Source organism: Apteryx rowi, unplaced genomic scaffold (genome assembly GCF_003343035.1).
Source record: "Apteryx rowi isolate R43461 unplaced genomic scaffold, aptRow1 scaffold_116, whole genome shotgun sequence".
In the NCBI taxonomy this organism is placed as follows: domain Eukaryota; kingdom Metazoa; phylum Chordata; class Aves; order Apterygiformes; family Apterygidae; genus Apteryx; species Apteryx rowi.
Window position 1 is genome coordinate 408,703 of NW_020447375.1, and position 17,665 is coordinate 426,367.

The 17,665-nt window shown below is 42.9% G+C and overlaps 1 protein-coding gene across 6 annotated transcripts in view; it reads left to right on the forward strand.

Annotated features, from left to right (window-relative positions):
- The first annotated feature begins 1,950 nt into the window (after positions 1-1,950).
- The window catches only part of ASAH2 (N-acylsphingosine amidohydrolase 2), a 92,344-nt gene continuing 76,629 nt past the window's right edge, over positions 1,951-17,665 (forward strand). For all 6 annotated transcript variants that reach the window (XM_026080840.1, XM_026080861.1, XM_026080904.1 and 3 more), the window contains exons 1-2: positions 1,951-2,038; positions 2,229-2,313. The gene's annotated coding sequence lies outside the window, so the exon portion shown is untranslated. The remainder of the gene's footprint in view (positions 2,039-2,228; positions 2,314-17,665) is intronic.

Below are 17,665 nucleotides of genomic sequence, written 5' to 3' on the forward strand. Positions count from 1 at the left end.
TGCAACGCGTGGGTTTTAGGAGGCTTTAGAAGGTGAAGGAGGACGGAGGTGGAAGAACGTGCCTCAAATCAGAGGCGTTTTGGCAAGCTTAGAGAGAAACCGACGGTTGTAAAAAGTCGGGGAACCGTCAGCTTGGAGCAGATGTTTAAAAAAAAAAAAAAGGCAGTGAACTGAAATATAGATGAGTGGGTGGTCAGATGGGATCCCACGTTGTGGGCACAAGTGGCAGCTTGCCGTGGTGCATCACTGAACAGCAATATTTTGAAAGTGGAGGGGGAAAAAAACCCAAAACGTTGCCAGTTTGCTAAAAAAATTTTCACTTCTGAACAGGCTGTATCCAAAGGCATGGCTTTGGTGACCCATGCGATAAATTGGAGAGCAAATTCAACGTAATTTGTCCCTGCCCTGATCTCCTCTATCTCTTGAGGTCTCCGATCACGTCTGCTGGTGTGAAGTAGCTGCTTTTGTGTTTGCTAGCAAGGTGGAAACTACTCACCTTTTTTGCTTCCTGTAAAAAAAAAAAAAAAAAAAAAAGATAAGTCTTAAGATAGTAAGGAGAGTATTTCTGAATGTACTTTGACTAAATTTACCATAAGGAACTGAAAAAGTGTAGAAGATGACGGTTGGGAGGCCGATGCTTATTACATAGTTGCCAGTAGATTTCTAGATAGTTTGATTTATAGATAAAGCTATTGCTTGCCTGTATTTCCGTAGCCATAAGTGGTTAGCAAACGGGATTTAAAAGCTAAAACTTTGATATAATTTAGAGACCTTTTTACTTTTTTTAAATCCCATCTGCTAAGTTCGGCGCTCGTGGCTAACAAGTCACGTGGCACCGCAAGAGCCAAGAGAAGTGACGCATCTTGGTCTCCCATGGTAACTTCTCCCTTTCCTTCGTTTTTAGCTTGTTGCTTTGCTACCGGATAGACTAACCGGACGGGGGGCTTAGATTTCCTTTGCTCGCGAGGGATGACAGTTAAGTTGCAGTATTTTCGCCACCTCTTTGCAGAACGGCAACCTGCACTGGCTTTTTAGAAAACCCAAAGCACCTGTTTCTCCCCCCCAACCCCCCCAAAAATGCCACCCCGCTTAACTTTTGAACGTGCAGGAGGTATTTGGTGGTGGCTTTTGCTGTCCATTTGCCGTTCGGAAGATTCAAGCTGAATCTGAGAAACTTTTCGAAACCCCGAGGATATATCCTGCAAGCATCTGTTGGGTTCAGGGGGAAAATTCTCTCCAAGGCTAAATTTGCAATTCACATCTTAAAGTTCACACGGGCTTTGCTGCTGGAAACTTGTTAGATGAAATGCTTTCATTTTTCCCTTTTTTTTTTCCTCCGTAGACTATTTTTAATCTCGGAATTGTTATGTGCGGGTACTGACTGCATCTTTAATTAGAAAGATCTGACTTAAATGCCTTCAGAGAAAGCTCTTCCTTTTGCATTCGGACGCGTCGGTATTATTTAGAATTCTTTTGTTTAATATATCACTTAAACTGATTTTTCTATTCTATGCCTCAATATCCACAGCTAACTGTATTATATTAAAACAGCAGCGGTCACCCGAAAGCTCTAGACTGCAAATCTGGTAGCTCCTCGCCTAATTTAAATAGCGCGGATAGTCTTTGCAGTCGTACGCGCAAAACTTTGAACCGCTTTTTGCGCGCTTATTCCAAATTCTTCTGGAGCCTTTCTGTAAGCGCTCGCAAGCGTACCTGGTACAAACCCTGGTTAAAAAAAAAAAAAGAAAAAAAGAAAAAATCTGGCTAAATACATTCCTTTGCCCTGCAAATCAGGGGTTTGGAGTTTGGGGGAGGAAACAGCTTTCAGCAACCCAGCCTATTTCTGGAACCGAAAGCAAGGGCTGGTTTTTTTTTACTCGCCTGCAGTTCACAGTCGCCGGCGGAGACGGCGCGGCGAAGTTTTGCGGCGTGGCAGGACTCGCGTTTGCCCTCGCCTCGGCTGTAAGCGAGCTTCCGAAATTTCCCTTTCCTTAGCGGAGGAATGAAACAGCACTTTGCCGAGTTCAGATACGAGCAGGTACCTAAGGGTGACTCACGTCGGTGCGCCCGAGCGGTTGCTCTCGGCGCCTCGGGACGCGCCGCGACCGTGCGCCTGGCTGGGGCGTTGCTGGGAGGGGAGGGAGGTAGAGACGTAGCTGTCGTCGCGACCAATTTGGGACTTCCTCGATTCGGGGCAGCCGAGCCGCCTGGTTGTTTGCACTTCGCAGGCGGCGAAGCAGTTATTTGTCACATCTTGATGCGCAGCGTGCGCGGAGGCGCTCGTCTCTTTGCAAGTATTACAAGACCGCTCCGGTAGGTACGGGCTCAGCCTTTTTTTTTGCAGACGTGCCAAAGTAGGGTACGCCTCATTTTCTGCATGCTCAGAGCAGGTTTTTAATCCGGAGCGCTGCTGGTATTGTAGCGGGGCTGAATTGCCCTCTGTTACATTTTATTTGCAGTCTGGCGTGCTGACGTTGAGCTGTGTGTTTGCATCCCAAGCGCCGCATGGTTAAATACAAACAATAGCCTACTTGTGGCGGTGGTGGTGGTGGGGAAAAACCCGCTTCTGTAATTCCAGGAAAAAGGCGAGTCTATTTACAGCGGGAGTCAGCGAGAGTTTATTAAGTCATGCTTGACTCTTTTCCTGCATAATTACGATGATTTAATCGTGAGTTGCTTAGGCAGAATAATAATTTGGCCGTTATTTTCGTTACTAATTGCAGCAGCTTTGACCTCAAGGTGTAAAGAAATGCTATACCTTTCCGAGCGTGAAAGCGTGTGCAAGAACCGCTTGTACTGAGCGTGCGTTTGTGCGTGTCTGTGAGCGTGTCCAGGGAGAGAACGCCTGCATTTCCAAAAGACTTGTAACAAAACGGGTAAAAGCAGGGATTCATTTAGTAGAAACCTCTGGCAGTAGACATTGCAGCTGAGCCGGTTCAAAAAAAGCCTACATGCTATACGTGGTTTTTGTTCTCTGATTTGGGTAATAGTGTTGACCTTGAAAACACTGGTTGGGAACTGAAAGAGTTAAGGAGCTCTTCCCAAGCAGACTAGGCTTTTAAGGCGCTAGGGGAGAAGRAATTGTGCTACGGGAAAAGATCTGAACTTGCAATACGGCGAGCAAGTAAAGAACGGTGCAATACAAGTATGATATGGAAAAGTGAGGCAATGCAAAAGATACGAAGCATATGCAGCTGGTGACTGTGGGTACTAAATGGAAACAAAAAACAAATGTAAAAGGAAAGGCCAGAAGTTTAAAGTCCTCCAATAAAGATTATTGAAACAAATAATAGAAAGTTCTCCGGTGAGGACAGAAAAACATACATATTTTCAGAGGCAGGAGGGTTAAGATCGTCTGGAGATGGGAATACTTGTGCGGACCTGGSTTCAGTGCCAGAGGGGTGCGACCCTATTACCAGTTCTTTATTACTTAAATCATTTTAAGTGCRGGATATTGAATATGTGTAGAAGATAATTGGATTATATCGTAATCTCGATAAGATTAAAAACTGTATCTGAGCTACCTAGCAGTCATTTGTTTTTCTTTTTGCCCACTGAAAGTCTAACTCATCTGTGCATTTCACTTCCAGTATTTCCTGTTCCTCACACTTTTTATCAGCAGTGTTTCATCAGCTGCCTTCAATGATTACTTTTACACACTAAATTGCTGTTTCTAACTGGTTAACAATACACTATTTTATCTACATTATCTTGCGCAAAATACAACTAAAAGAGTTAGAGCTGTAGGAGAGAAACAAAGTTGCCACTCGAGGAAACCAAAGGTTGTAACTGTAGCGAGGACAGTTGGAGCTGGAGGAAGCAGGCCTGGGTGATATGTGGCAAATTGAGTAATATGAGGTCTTTAAGTGGAGAACTGAATCTGAAATTGAGTAATATGGAGTCTTTAAGTGGAGAACTGAATATGAAATGTCACGAGCCGGTGACGCTTTTTTTGAGAAATTGCTTTAACTTGTCAGGGAGGTAACTTTTAACCGGCATTAGGTCTAATGACCTAGCCCCTGGGCTCGTTTAAAATTTTTACTGTTGCACTTTGTTAGTGCTGTTGATGATACAATACTTAAATTTTTGCTTTGTTGTGAAGGTCTTTGTCGGCGGTAGCTTTTTTTTTATTTTTGGAGCTGTAGGTACGTAGGTTTATGGATTAACGAAAAGGAAGGAGGAACCTTCCAAACAAATGAAACTGTCCTCAGCAATGAGATTACAGCTCATGACACAGAGGGAAGATGAGGCCTTAACAACAGCATGGATAGGAAATGGCTAAGGAAATGAGAATCTCTAGCTGCTGAGTTAAGCCTGTGTTAACATACTCTCTCCAAGGAGATTTGCCATGGTCCCGTCCCTTGTTTAGAAAACAGTGGAGCAAAGGGAAGTCCCTAGAGCGAAGGGGTCAGCTCGGTTAGCCCCCAGCGTTAGCCTGGCGTGAGATGGTTTCTTRCGGTAACACGCGTTGGGCTAAGGTACAGGCTCAGAGAAGGGCCTGCCTCTGTGGGCATCTGGTGCTTGGAGCAGTTGTGAAATTGGGAATACTGTCTGATGCCTTTGGGTTTTCAGGATGTCCGAGTCATGGGTATACCGCTGCATCCTACCAGCCATTGCCATAGACGTGCCTGGGAGTATGTCTGCATCGCCATCGTAGCTCAGTCCACCTACRAAATGACCAAGTAGAGATCCCTTAAGTAGCTTGCTTTTCTATAACAGCATTAGCCAAAAAATCTCCTTGGGAGGAGAAGTTTGGTTTCAGGTACTGTTTGCTTGGAGGTGGGTGGAGGGGAGGACACCGGAAACACAAAGCCTCTTTTGACCTTGCTTGTTCCAGCAGCATGAAAGCCCAGAAGCAAAAATAATTAACTGGGAAATAGCTATAAAACTCAGAAACCTGACCAGTTAATAAAACACAGTATAACCACCTTGCTGGGAAAGCAATGTGTTGGCTAGGAAACCTTCCTGTCATGGTGTTACACATTATAGATGACTGGCAGAAGTCCGATGACTGAGTTGTTTCCGTAATATCACATGTATAGTTGTTTGTCAGGCAACATGCAGCCATACAGAAGGACTTCCTTGCAGACAAATATTGCGGGAGATAAGCGTGTGGGAATGCAGACCTTCTTGTACCACCATCTCTGCCCACGCTTCTCCTGAAGGCTCCCACATACATCCTGTGCTGTCCCTGTGCCATTCCCCTTGCTCTTCCCTGTGCCCAGTTCAGAAGGACCTTGTAGATGGTCAAGGAAGAGAGAGCACAGGAGCCTCTGAATGTGAAAGGTAAAGGGCTGCCGGTCACCTTTTAGGGTAGTGAGAGGAGGAGAGGATTCCTTTATATCCCAATAGGCAGGGATGGTTTCCCGAGAGAGCAGTCTTTCTGCGTTGTAGATCAAGGGAAAGGTAAGCTTCCCCTTGCAGGACCATCACCTGTGATTGCTTTGCCTYCATGACTTAGAATAGGGTAGTTTCTATTTTGCAAGAAAACGCCTGCTCATGTAGCAGGTAGAACAAAACCAGAGGCAGCTATTATAATAATGAGCATGTCTGGCTCAAAGTGAAGAGTCTGTTGGSTTAGGAAGTATACAAAGATGTGTCATTCAGTTTGTGGGACTCCATCAGTGTGTGTGCTCCCTGTGAGCTTGTAGGGGTGAAGACAGAAGCTAAATCAAGGTCAAGTCACTTGGACCAATGGTAATTTGGAAGAAATGAGAACTAGGCTTTAGTACAGCCAAGAGCGCCAAAATTTTGAGACCCAGGAATGCTGCATCTCATTGCTTCTTTGGGCACAGTTGGCCAAGGAGTAAAGGTACTTGCTGACGTGGTCGGAATTAGCGGGGAAAGCCTTTTGGCAACAGCACCGTGCTATCCACAAGTGAAGCTTGTCCTTTTAGGCAGCTGCCTCTCAGAAGGATTGCGGTTTGTTTTTTTGTTTGTTTATTGTTTTTTTCCTATTGTCCTCATAGCTATTCAAAACRCACTCCTAGATTTCTGGATTCTTTGGGTAACACCTAAAGAATTACCTCTATGGGAAGGATAATAAAGAAAAACAAATCCGTTGTCCRGTAGATTTTCATCTTGTTCTACAGGCAACTGTGCTTCCACTGAGAAATCTTTAAAGGCTTTAAGAGAAAAGCGGTTGAAAACCACTGGACAATTGTTTTGCTTCCCCAGCTTCGGTCTGTCCTTATAGGCCCTGGGAACGTAAGTCTGTAACTTGAAGCTTATCTTAAATGATTTGGCTGCCATCGGCGGTGTTTCACAACRTTACCAGACTGACTCTAGAGCAATAATCAGTGGCGGGATTGGGGAGATTAGCCTCTCTTCTTCTACTAGTTCTAGTCCATGGCAAGACCTCATGTACTACTGCAATGAACATCTGCAGATAATACCAGCTGTGTAAAGAGTCTGTCCTAAAGGTGCTTCCATGAAAGTTGGCCAGCCTTGTCTGTAGGGCCTGTGCAAACCTGCTAAGGTTTTTATGTTCTTTTTTTGCTGGTGGAAATGGAAGCAATGGGCCCGAGCAGGAAAATTGTTGCTGAAGCACAATAATATAGCTGTCACTGATGCATGAGGATGAAATGCAGGCTGGAGGAGAAGTTTTTYGGCACCCCAGGAACATTTGTGGAGAGTCTGGACACATGAAACAGTTCTGCAGGGACTGAGGGAGCCCATATAAGCCTGAACATTTTTACTTGGAGAAGTTTAATCCAGAACTCCTGGTGGGAGTGGGGAACGTCTATCTATTTCTGGTGTCCCACAGCCTTTGCCATGGAAAGGCAAAGCAATAGGGGCTTCTGCTCCCCACTGGGGGTTGTATTAGTGGTGAAGGATATGTATAGGAACCTGTGATTTTCCATGGCAACCCATGTCTCCTTCCTTTCTTACAGGCTTGCTTTCTTGCACAGTYGGATCAGAGTTTGTACTGGAAGCAATAAATTGCACCACAAGAAGTTAAACAGTGATTTAAGAAAAAAAAAAATCCATGAAACTCAGAGCAGCTTTTTAAAATAGCACAGGCAGGAGAGAAAATGTGTTTGGATTATTTGGTCTCTTGGGTTTTGGGTCTTTTTTTTTTATTGGCCCTAAAAATACCCAGAGGTTAAATTTAGAATGCTTTGCCCCTAATAAACATTTGTCAGTAAATGTTCAGCGGTCAGTTGTCCTTTAGAACTGAAAGCCCTGGAAAGCAGTGATCCATTTTGGACACCGAAGATAAATTGAGTGAGCACAACTCCTTAGCATGGCGGCTCGGAGTGCAACGAATCTGGTCAGGTATTTGCTCTTACCTAATATTTTGTTAGAGAGGGGTGACGGCTGCACTCAAGGCTGGTATAAATGTTTACCTACTTCTGTTTAGGGGAGTCTATCAGGACCACTCAGAAAATATGTATGGGGAGAGAGGTCGTGGCTGTCTCAGCTGGAGCCCTCTGATATCTTTGGGGCAGGAGAGAGTCCAGGCTCCCTGTTGGCTGCCTAACTGTTTCCCCGAGCATTTGGTTCGATATACATATACATGTGTGTATCTATATTTCCTTATATCTTCTTATATCTGTATTTTTTCTCTAATATCCTACAACTTCAGCAAAACATGGGTCATTATTTTGTTAGCAGCGACACTAGGGGCTGCCTTCATGGGTGGATCTAACAAACCAGCAACGTGCTGGACATCCCTGTGCCACTCTTTTTGCTTTGCAAAGCAGCTGCTATGTCTGAATGTCACATCCAGGCTGCTGGCATGTCATGGCTTGGACGCTTATTGCTATGCGACTCTTGTAGAAAAGCTGCTCTATTACAGCGTAAGGCAACTGGCTTTGCAAGCAGGTTACTGTATACAAAACCACCAAACACTTTCAAGAGGGGCCTGACAGTGTCTTCTTTAATCAGTAAATAGCCCTGGGACCTGTTACACGGGACTCTTTAGAAACAGTCTGAACTGCTCCTTCGTTAAATATAGTTGGAAGTGCCTCGTGTATCAAAAAGATGAAACATAAACACAGAAGCTCAGTATTACCAGCTTGCATGCGGTAAAATATACTTCTGTTCCTGAAATCAATTCGTGGCAGTATTGCATATAAATAGCAGTCCCTTTCTGAGACTTCCCCTGGTTGCCTCAAGCCTGAATTGGATGGCTTTCTAGTGGTGGTGACCACTAATAGTGGCTTTAAACAGCAAACGAATTGACCAAGAGTAACCAAGAACCGCCTGGTTATGAAGGACAGACTGYGTTCACTCTTTCCCAGGGGAGATGGGCACAGCAGAGAGGTGCTAGCGAGGAGGCTCACCTGGTCTGCAGCACCTGGAGCAGCACGCTCTTATTTGAGGGTGCTGTTCAGCTCCTTTCAGGAGAACTGAAATCCCTGATTTCACAAAGCGCCCGTGCTGATGTGCATTKTAAAGAAGCAGTTGATAATGCTTTTATGGCAGTGAGGAAATGAGTTAGGCTGTAATTAGCATCCTCTCTTTTCCCTYACAAGTCCGGAGAGAATGCCGTAGTTATTTCTGTGTTTAGCCGGTTCTGCTTTATTGGTTTTAATTCAGTATGAAACAGTAGATTATACCTCCCAAGAGAAAAGCGCCATGTAAATGGGCTTTTGTGCGTGTTGAGAGTGCTACAAGTGAAAAGAAGCTAACTCCTTAATCTCAGTAGGACGAGCTGCTTTGATGTTCTCAGATGCTGGTCTAATTTTCATGTTCACAGCTACGGGATTTCTAAAGACAACATTTTAGTTTATCTGAGAATATGCACCATCCTTAAGACCAGGAGATCGGTGGAGTGAATGTATATTGCTTCGGGGCTCTCTCTTTTGGATTTCATGCACTGTACTAAAATCTATCTTGGCAGTTAACAGAGGGATAGTCCCTAAAAACCTTCCCTAGCTCCAGTAGGAAACATAGCATTGCTGACAGTGATAGGAAGGCCCTACCAGAAGATGCAGCTTTGATCCAGCTTCAGAGTCAGCCCCGCTTTGAGCAGGGGCTTGGGCTGGCTGACCTCCAGAAGCCCCTTGCAACCTGGAGCTCTCTGCAGTGGACTCGATGACACAAGGCTAACAGTGCAAAATAGCAGGGGCAAAAAGCCAGACTCGTGAATGGGCTTTAAATCTCTGTGAATAAACACAAGCAGCAAGTCTGTTTAAAAACTGTAGTGGTTTTTTGCTGGGGGAAGAGTTGGGAAGGGATCACAAGCGCTTTGGCCACAAACGTGACAGCTGGCGTGGTGTATCTCAGCTGTGCTCTCCTTCCCAGCCCCCAAAGTGCTTGATCTATTTGCAAAGAGAGGGAAAGGAGAAGGAGGCGTGCTAAACTGAGATCCAGTAAAGACCAGTGCGCTAACATTTGGATAAAAACGTGCTTTATCTTGACGTTTTGTACAAAAAGCCTGAATTCCCTATAGAAAGTTCCCTGTTCCTGAACTTCTCTTTAGGGTGAGATCTCAGCAGATAGGATCCACTTTCTACTTCCCTCAGTTAGTGAAAACCCCCACTGGCCTTTTTTTTTGCCAGACTACTTCAAGTTGTAGGAACAGGAAATGCTGGAGATTTCAAATAATTACTGCTTTATTTTTAATTTATCTCTTGGCCTTAAAGGCAAAGTTTTAAGGACTTCTGTTCTCTTATACCAGCAAATGAAGATTTTCAATAGTAAACCGGAAGGGTGTCCACATCTGAATCTTCTTGCTTTGTTATGAAAGAGAAGAATCTTCCTCCAGCTTTGGGAGGCGACACCAAGAGCATTCGTGGAGCTGGGGGTATTTTAAGGCATGGGTGAGGAAGCACGTTCATCAAAAGGTGCAATTCAAAAAAAGGAAACGGGAAAGACCTGAGGGAGACGGAGGCCGTGAGAGAGATGTAAGGAATCGGGCGATACTGTTCAGGCTGGAGAAACTTCTTCAGAGTGCTCCGTCTGCGTCCCCAGCRTCTGACCCCTGTGTCGCCAGAGGAGGAAAAGACATGTTGAAAAAGCAGAGTTTGAGCCAAACTGTAGCAGAGGTGAGCTAGCAAGTACCGGAAACTGAATCTCAAACCCGAGAATGAGCTACAGCGTGTTGTCTCCTGCCGAGCTGGTGTGTGATCTGTCCACACGAGGATATTGTGGGTTTCTGACATGGGTGGCAGCTTAGACAGGACTGAGGTGCTTCTTTTGAACTCTTGTTTTTATTTGAGCTGTCTCTTAAATGATACCTTGGATGGGCAAGTCAACCGGCAAAACAATTTTATCTTAGTGTTGCGAGTGAATTGGCTGTAGTTTTGTTGAACCCCAGTAAGCCGGACATGCAGAAATGAGTGTAAACTACAAGGGTGGCAGTGTGTGCCAAACAGAAATAGCACGTCTTCTGGCAAAGCCAGGAGTATGTAGAAGACTTCCTAATTGGATGAATGCGGTATTCATCTGGAAACGTTCAACCTGGCTCTATCATCTGAGTCAATGTTTTGCATATAGCTGTAGAAAAATACCGATTTTATTTCTGTCTCATGTTCTCCCCTGCTTACGTCTTTCCTAGTGTAACTGAATAGCTACGGAAGGGCTCTATTTCTTTCTCATTCTCCTCTGTGTGTGTGTGTCTATATATACCCTGTGACGTTGCAGGAGTGTTTGCTTTGGAAGAAATCGATCCATCTGAGCCAAACTGAAACCAAACGTGCAAGATAAAAGCATTCCTTTTTTCTTCTCCTCCTCTTAGAGAGAAGGGGGGCCCGAAGAGTCACAGAAGATTATCGCCTGGAAAGGACAGTAAGCCTGCGAAGGTAAATGGCCTCTCTCTGTTTAACTAATTAAGAAACCCCCCCATGAAACTGAACTTAAGGGATTGCATAGGGGGCTATTCCATTTTTTTTATTGTGCTCAGTATAAATCAAAATTATTAATTTAGGTGAAAACTCTATCACTGTATAGACTGAGAGTAGGTCGTAGGGAATTTCACAAAACTAGACAGTTCATGTCTGGTTTAGGTACAAGTATTTTGGTATGTCTTAAGCTGCATTTGCTCCCAATATACTTGTGAGCTGCAGAAGAAAGAAACTCATGCATCATGTCCCAAGATTTTGTAAACTCACTATGTGAAGCTAAATGTCTAAATGAATGTTTAGGTGCTACGTTTTTGCAGAAGTGCAGGTCACCAAGCATCTCCGTCTCTAGCAGTAATATATAAGTGGACAGGGCAAGAAAGTGAGTCCATCTCTCTGGAAGGCCCAAACACGTACCTTTACTCTTTTTTTACTGTGTTAGATATTATAAACTCATTATAGAATTACTTTTTTTGTGAACTGTAATTGTAGGGCTAAAAGCTTTGAAAGTGACTTTGTTCAGACAAGGCGTAGCTAGTTTAACAGTCAGCGGAAGGGCTGCGGAAATCTTGTTCTGGAATAGGGCTCCCTGGCGTCGGTAGGGAAAAGACTGATCTTTTCTTATTTAGGAAATCTTGCTGTGCAACACGATAATATCCAAGTAATGCCATCCTTTGAGAGTCGTTAAGAAAGATCCCTACCAAAAAATGTGCGTTTCCTATGACTCCAATTTCCGAGAGCAAGGGAAGGATGGCAGTGTCCAAAATTGTATATATAAATCTACCTGCCCAGTCTGCACGCAATCAGCTCCAGTATTTCTGTGCTTGGATAATCCACCTGGGAATAATTGAGAGGCTACAGTTTATCAAGGAGAAAGATTCCCCTCTTCCCTATTTTGATCGTATGGAACTTTCAAGATCAGTGTTGAGTGCAGAATGGCACAATGCTTTGCCCTGTGGAAATATATGTGATCTGGTAAATGTTCTGAAAAAACACCGGTAGTCTTTGCTTAGTGATTGGTGGTTTAAAAAAAAAAAAGAAGCACAAGTGTGAACAGAATAAATGCCAGCTGAAATATATGTGACATTTGCCAGGTGAGGGGTTTTTGACCATGTTTGACCATGGCTTGATTTAGCAATTGCTGTTCTATGTATGCTATGGTGTAGTTATACTTAAGCTTTTTTTCGGTATTGAGAGAACTACTAGAGAAACTACTAGTAATGCTATATATAGACTACAGACATATTCTTGGTCATTAAAATTAATCATATCAGTAAGAAGTCAAAATGTGTCTGCCACTTGAAGAGTATTTACTTGCAAATCAAATCTGCGCACATTCAACCTTCTAAAATACATGACTCCTGAGAAGTTGGTTTACATCAAACCTCAATGGGTGTGAATGGATACCACATTTAAGCAGAACTCAAGATTTGCTGAAAAATGCAGGCTCCTGCTTCTGCCCGGGGTGCACAATACCTCTGTGGTCAAAGCTGATGAGACTTTACTTCAATGGGAGCAGGATGAAGTTCTTTAAGGTCCCTGTTGAGGTTGGTGCTAAGCGTTGTAGTCAAAGGGACAAATTCTGGTGCTTATAGCGAAGTGTACATTTAAGAATTATCATGAATTGGGATGTCAGTGAATGCTGAATTCTTTGGGGGATACTTATGCTAGGAAGCAGAGTTTTAATGGTCTTGGTGGATGGTAATTTTTAATGCTTAGACAGAGCTGATGCTTGCTTTTCCTGTAGGAATAAATTGGACTAGAGGAAATGACTGCCCTATCTGTGAGTGTGTTCACCAGAGGGAAAACTAACTAATAAAGTTTCCATTAGGGTGAAAACTAAATAGGAGCAACCACAGGTAACAAGGATAGTTGGTTTAGGAATCAGTGTGGTATTAATGAGTGCCTTCCCCATAGTTTTAACAAGCGTTAAGCAACCAGACTGGAATAGAAGAAGTGCTGATGTTTTATCATTTTTGATGTGGTCTCTAATATTTTCCATGTCTGTAGGTCGCCACGTTTTGCTTCCTGTGATTATATCCTTTGCTTCTGCAGCAAAAGTAATGCTTCCTGCAGGAAGCGTTATACACTTACCTTGTAAGAAAGCCAACCTCCTGGGTCAGGAGCCCAAAGGCTGTGCTGAATAGCAGGCGCTTTGATCTTTGTCCTTTCTTGTTTCTCGTGTGCATCTCGCTTATAATGGCCAAGGTTATAAAAACAAGATCTAACGGGCCAGCACAAAAGTAGGAACTGGGACCTCTTTTTATCTCACTTTGGTCATTGATAGAAACATAAGAACAGTCAGATTGGGTTATACCAAAAAGAAAAAAGAAAAAAAAGACTGTGTCATGCCCGTGGTAGCATTGCTGTATGTTTGCTCTTTTTGGGGGAGGAGCGTAGATAAAGGGGCATATAAACATACTTCCCCAATCAGCTCTTCAAGCCTTTAGTGATTAACGGCTCGGACTTCCTGAGCATGAGACTTTCTTCTTTATTGGTCTGAATTCATCTGATCGCCCTTTGAACCCCGGTAAACCTTTGGCATTTGCAATGTGCTATGGGAGGAAGTTGCATGAGGAGGATATGTATCATGAGTATGGGGTCACGCCGCTCGCCCAGCTGTAAAACGGCGATAACACTGGCCGCGCTGACACAGGATATTGAGGATGTAACGCCATGCGGTCTTAACAAAGAGCTTTTTATCGCTTCTGTTTTATTAGTGCCCTTGCCTTTGGGATGGAGGAAGTGGATATTTGCAGTCTTAATTTGCAGTATTCATCCGCAACGTGTTTATTGATGAGTCAAAGCATTGGATGGGCAGATATGTCTGAGTCGGTGCAGCTTAACCTTTAAGTGTTTGCCAGTACTTTCAGTCACCTAGGAAAAAGAGGGAGCGGGAGGCAGTGATTAATTAATAGCCGACTTGTGTTTCACCTTCAGAGTCTCCAAGTGAGGTACAAACCCTTCTTGGTTTGGTACCTGTGTGTACATTAATCCTATGAGAGAGAAGATGCTCGTTGCATGTCTGAACAGCGGGTGCAGGTTATATATTTGGGATAGTTAAACCTATGTATTCCGTCCTGGTGACGTGCCGCAGAAAATACATTGCAAATTAAGGAGTTGGATTTCTCTGATTTGTATTCTGTGTGACCTTTTTTGCATACAAATACGCAGGATGTAGAGAATGAATTGGTTCATCTTTGGCAGGAACAAGCCCCCTCCGAGCCCGAATGACCTGTTGTTGGCCCTTAACACAAAACACAATGACATGTTAACTCTTTATTTGCATCTTTTTTAAGCTGTTAATTTCGCTTGTACTGGAAAGTGTCGACTCCTTTTAGGCCTTTCAGGTTAATAAGCAGCTCGGATTCTCCTTTGAACAGCAAGAGATAGAGTCAATGGAGCATAAAGTTGGTATTTGCAGAATGGTGCATTGCTGCTGCAAAAGAATAGAGGAGATCTGAGGAAATATTCAAGTCTTTTTATGTCTCTGCCTCTCCTTTGCATAGAGGTCAGCATGAAGACTATTTCAAATCTCACTGTTTTAAAACAGGGATTGCTCAGCAGGCCTACAAGCAGGCAGTTCTGTGCTTTAATGAAGCGTCCTTTCAATACAAACTCCTTTATTTTCTGAAAGGAAATGCATTTGACTTGCAGTGCTCCGCAGAAGCACAAGCGTGGACGTTTTGGCTTCATTTGCCCACCTTTATGCATAATGACTTGCTGTATGTGGTCAGCTATATTTTAAATCAGTGAGGATATTTTCCTGAAAGCTTCTTTATTGCTCCTTGGATGGGCAGCAGAATCCGACATTGATCATTACAACAGTGTTGTAGCAAGATTTAGGGCAAATAACAATGAAACTCTCTCTTCTGTGCAAAAAGCAACAGGGTTCCCAATCTGTGTGCATCATTGCAGTATTTGGCAAGGAAACCGTCTGTTGCCTGCCTATAAACAGAGGCCTTTGAGCTGAAATTTCGTTTTTTAGGAAGAAGTATAACAAAAGGGACATTCTTACAATGTAACTTTTTTACCTAGAGGGTTTTGACACACTTGAGTAAAGAGTCTTCTCAGAGAAAAAGCTAAGTGGGTAAAGAAGAGAAGGGGCACTTCAGAAGCTGAGGATGCTCTACCTGGACACAGGCTGAAGTCGCGTGTGAATAAGTCCTTGCAGTGTGAAAAACATTCCCATGGGTGAGATGATGAGTCGAAAAGGTTGTTTTGTTTAATGTCTCTTTTAATGTAAGCTTCACTTTTTCTGGATTAAAATGTGACCACAGCAATCATAAATACCTGTTTTGAACTGAGTATCTCAGTGCACATCTCATTTTTGAAAGTGAATTGTAATAATGTGGTGCTCTACCCCTTTTTTTCTTTACTCTCCTCTCTAAAGAAGTGCTGGGAGTTGCATTCCACGGTGGAATTTGAGCTTCTAATAGCAGAGCCACCACTGAGAAAATCAATGCGTTGAACTGATGATCTAAAAAGAAACTGCAATGTTTAACTAGAAACAGCAGAAGGATGTACACACCCTGCAGCCGAGGGAAATATGTGTGACAAGCAAATTGACCGGTTTTGCGCATAAAGATGATTGCAGTTAGATGAAAGCTCTTGAGATTTAAGCTGTTTACCTGGCTGGGGCAACGCAAACGGTGTAGTTCTTCATCTACAGTGAAAGATCTGGTGTTGTGGAGGCCCTCCGCGATGGGCAGAGATCCCACTGGTACTTCTGCCATCCTCTTCGCAGCTTTCAGATGCAGCTAGCACACACCAATGAGCTGGTGTTTGATTCCTCAGAGCTGTTGCAATTTAGTGGAGTCCCGTGACTGCATGCAGGCTCAGATAAAGAAGGGGAGTGAACTGGGAGCTGCCCAGGACAGATCCTGGAGCCAAACAAAGCATCGAGAGGTTGCAAAACCAACGTGAGGTCAAAGTACAAACACGTGTTCAAATATGACAACACAGCAAATTTCTTAATTCACTTCTGAAGGAGGAACAGGGGGAGTTTTTCATCTCGATTTCCAGAAGATACCTGTTTGCTAGTAGGCTGAAAATCATCATCTTAGCTAGAGATTTAAAATACACATTCCCTCTAGCACACACGTTCAAGGAAGCGATGCTCTAATAACCCTTTTTTTTTCTTTTTTTTTTCTTGGAAGAGTTTTGCTCAGGTGATTTGGTTAAACTTAGAAGCGAGATAGGCTTTTTATAGGAAAAGAAAGAAAAGTGTGGTTTCCTCCGGACATTACTCCTTGAGTCATACATTGTATGACACAGCATTCCTCTCTGGAAACTTAATTGCTAGAGCTGAAGAGTGTTTCACAGTATTCCAGCAACCTTAAGGTAATTTTAGTGAAACTTCTTCAGTTTCAAAAGCAACTGTCCACTCCTAACTCTTTTGCAAAGAAGGAGTTGTAATGGCTCTTAATGCTATAATGTAGGTGAACTATATTTCAGGGTTTTTCCCTTTAAGCCGCTCTATAGGAACAATAAGAGATTTATCTTTCTGTCCACTGCACTTTTTTTTTTTTTTTAAACTAATGGCTTATTTAAGATCGTATTATATTGAAAAGAAGCATAAACCCCAAATCTGGAAAGACAGTGCAGATCAGTGATAACAGAACAGCTTTATTTCGGAGATGAGAGATTTTTTACATCATTAATAAAAAAAAAAAGCTTCATTTATGGATCATAAAGCAAATATGCTGAAAGGTCTCTAATCAAAACTTAAGGATGTCCTCAATTTTTTATTTTCTTTACGACGGAATTGCAGCTTAGGAGAAGTGGTTTAAAAAGCAGCTTGGAGCTGGAAGAAGCAATAAGCTTGAGGACATGGGATTTGTTGCCTTCACAGCATCTCTGGATGTGTGTAAGTCTGCAGATTGCACGGTGAATTTACTGTAAACTAGATAACTTGTTTGGGGGGGAGGATGTTAAAAAGTTGAAACCACAACAATAAATAGCAATTTGGAAGTGGTTATGCAACTTATTGTGATTTTAACTGCTAAGTGGAGTAGAGGGTTTGATGCTTTTCAAGCAGAATTAAGTGCGGTGGTTAATGCTTCCTTTCAAATGAGCAGTCACATTGGAGTTGAGATCAAATAGCCTCACTCTGAAGGGAATGGGCTATTTATTTCAAATCTTTTAAAAAGTTATCCTTGAGCTGTTGATGAACGTAGTGTTTTAAAGTATTTTCAAGCAAACAGAGATCTGATTAGCCTTTTTATAGTTCTGTAGTGCATTTATTTTGATATGTTATTGGCCAGAATCAGATGATCTGAAGGGGGAAAACAAAAAAAGACAGAAAACAAACAAACCTTAAAATGTTCTTGGGATACTTTCTCAATGGGATATGTTTTTTGACTGGCATGTGGTTAATGCATGGATTTATATCGCTCACATATATCCAGTCTGGTAGAAACGAAGATGTTGATCCTCTAAATAAGCAATGGGTCTTTGAACTCTTATGCTCTTTTGCCTTGTGGTGATACTTGTCCTCGGTAGCCAGCAACCAAGCCAGCACACTTACCTCTGTGCTAAGCCCTGTACAAACAATTCCTCGAAAAGCAAGACTATAGCTTTTTCATTAAAGCTGTACTTTGAAAGAAGTGCCATTTGGTAATTTAAGGGGAGAGGAGTGCATTGCTTAAAATCACCACTTTTCTATTTCATGACATGTTTCTTGCTCCTTAGCAGCAGAGAAGATAAAGCTACTTTGTCTGTACTATTTACTTTTTTAATTTTATTTTTACTTGTTGCTTCTTATGCGAGTCGGGCATCCCAGGCTTTCCTTCCTCTTTTAACATGAAAATATTTTCGTATAGTTCAGCTTTTTGTTTCTTTTCTGCAGCTCTGTTGGAAGTAGTGTAGTGGCA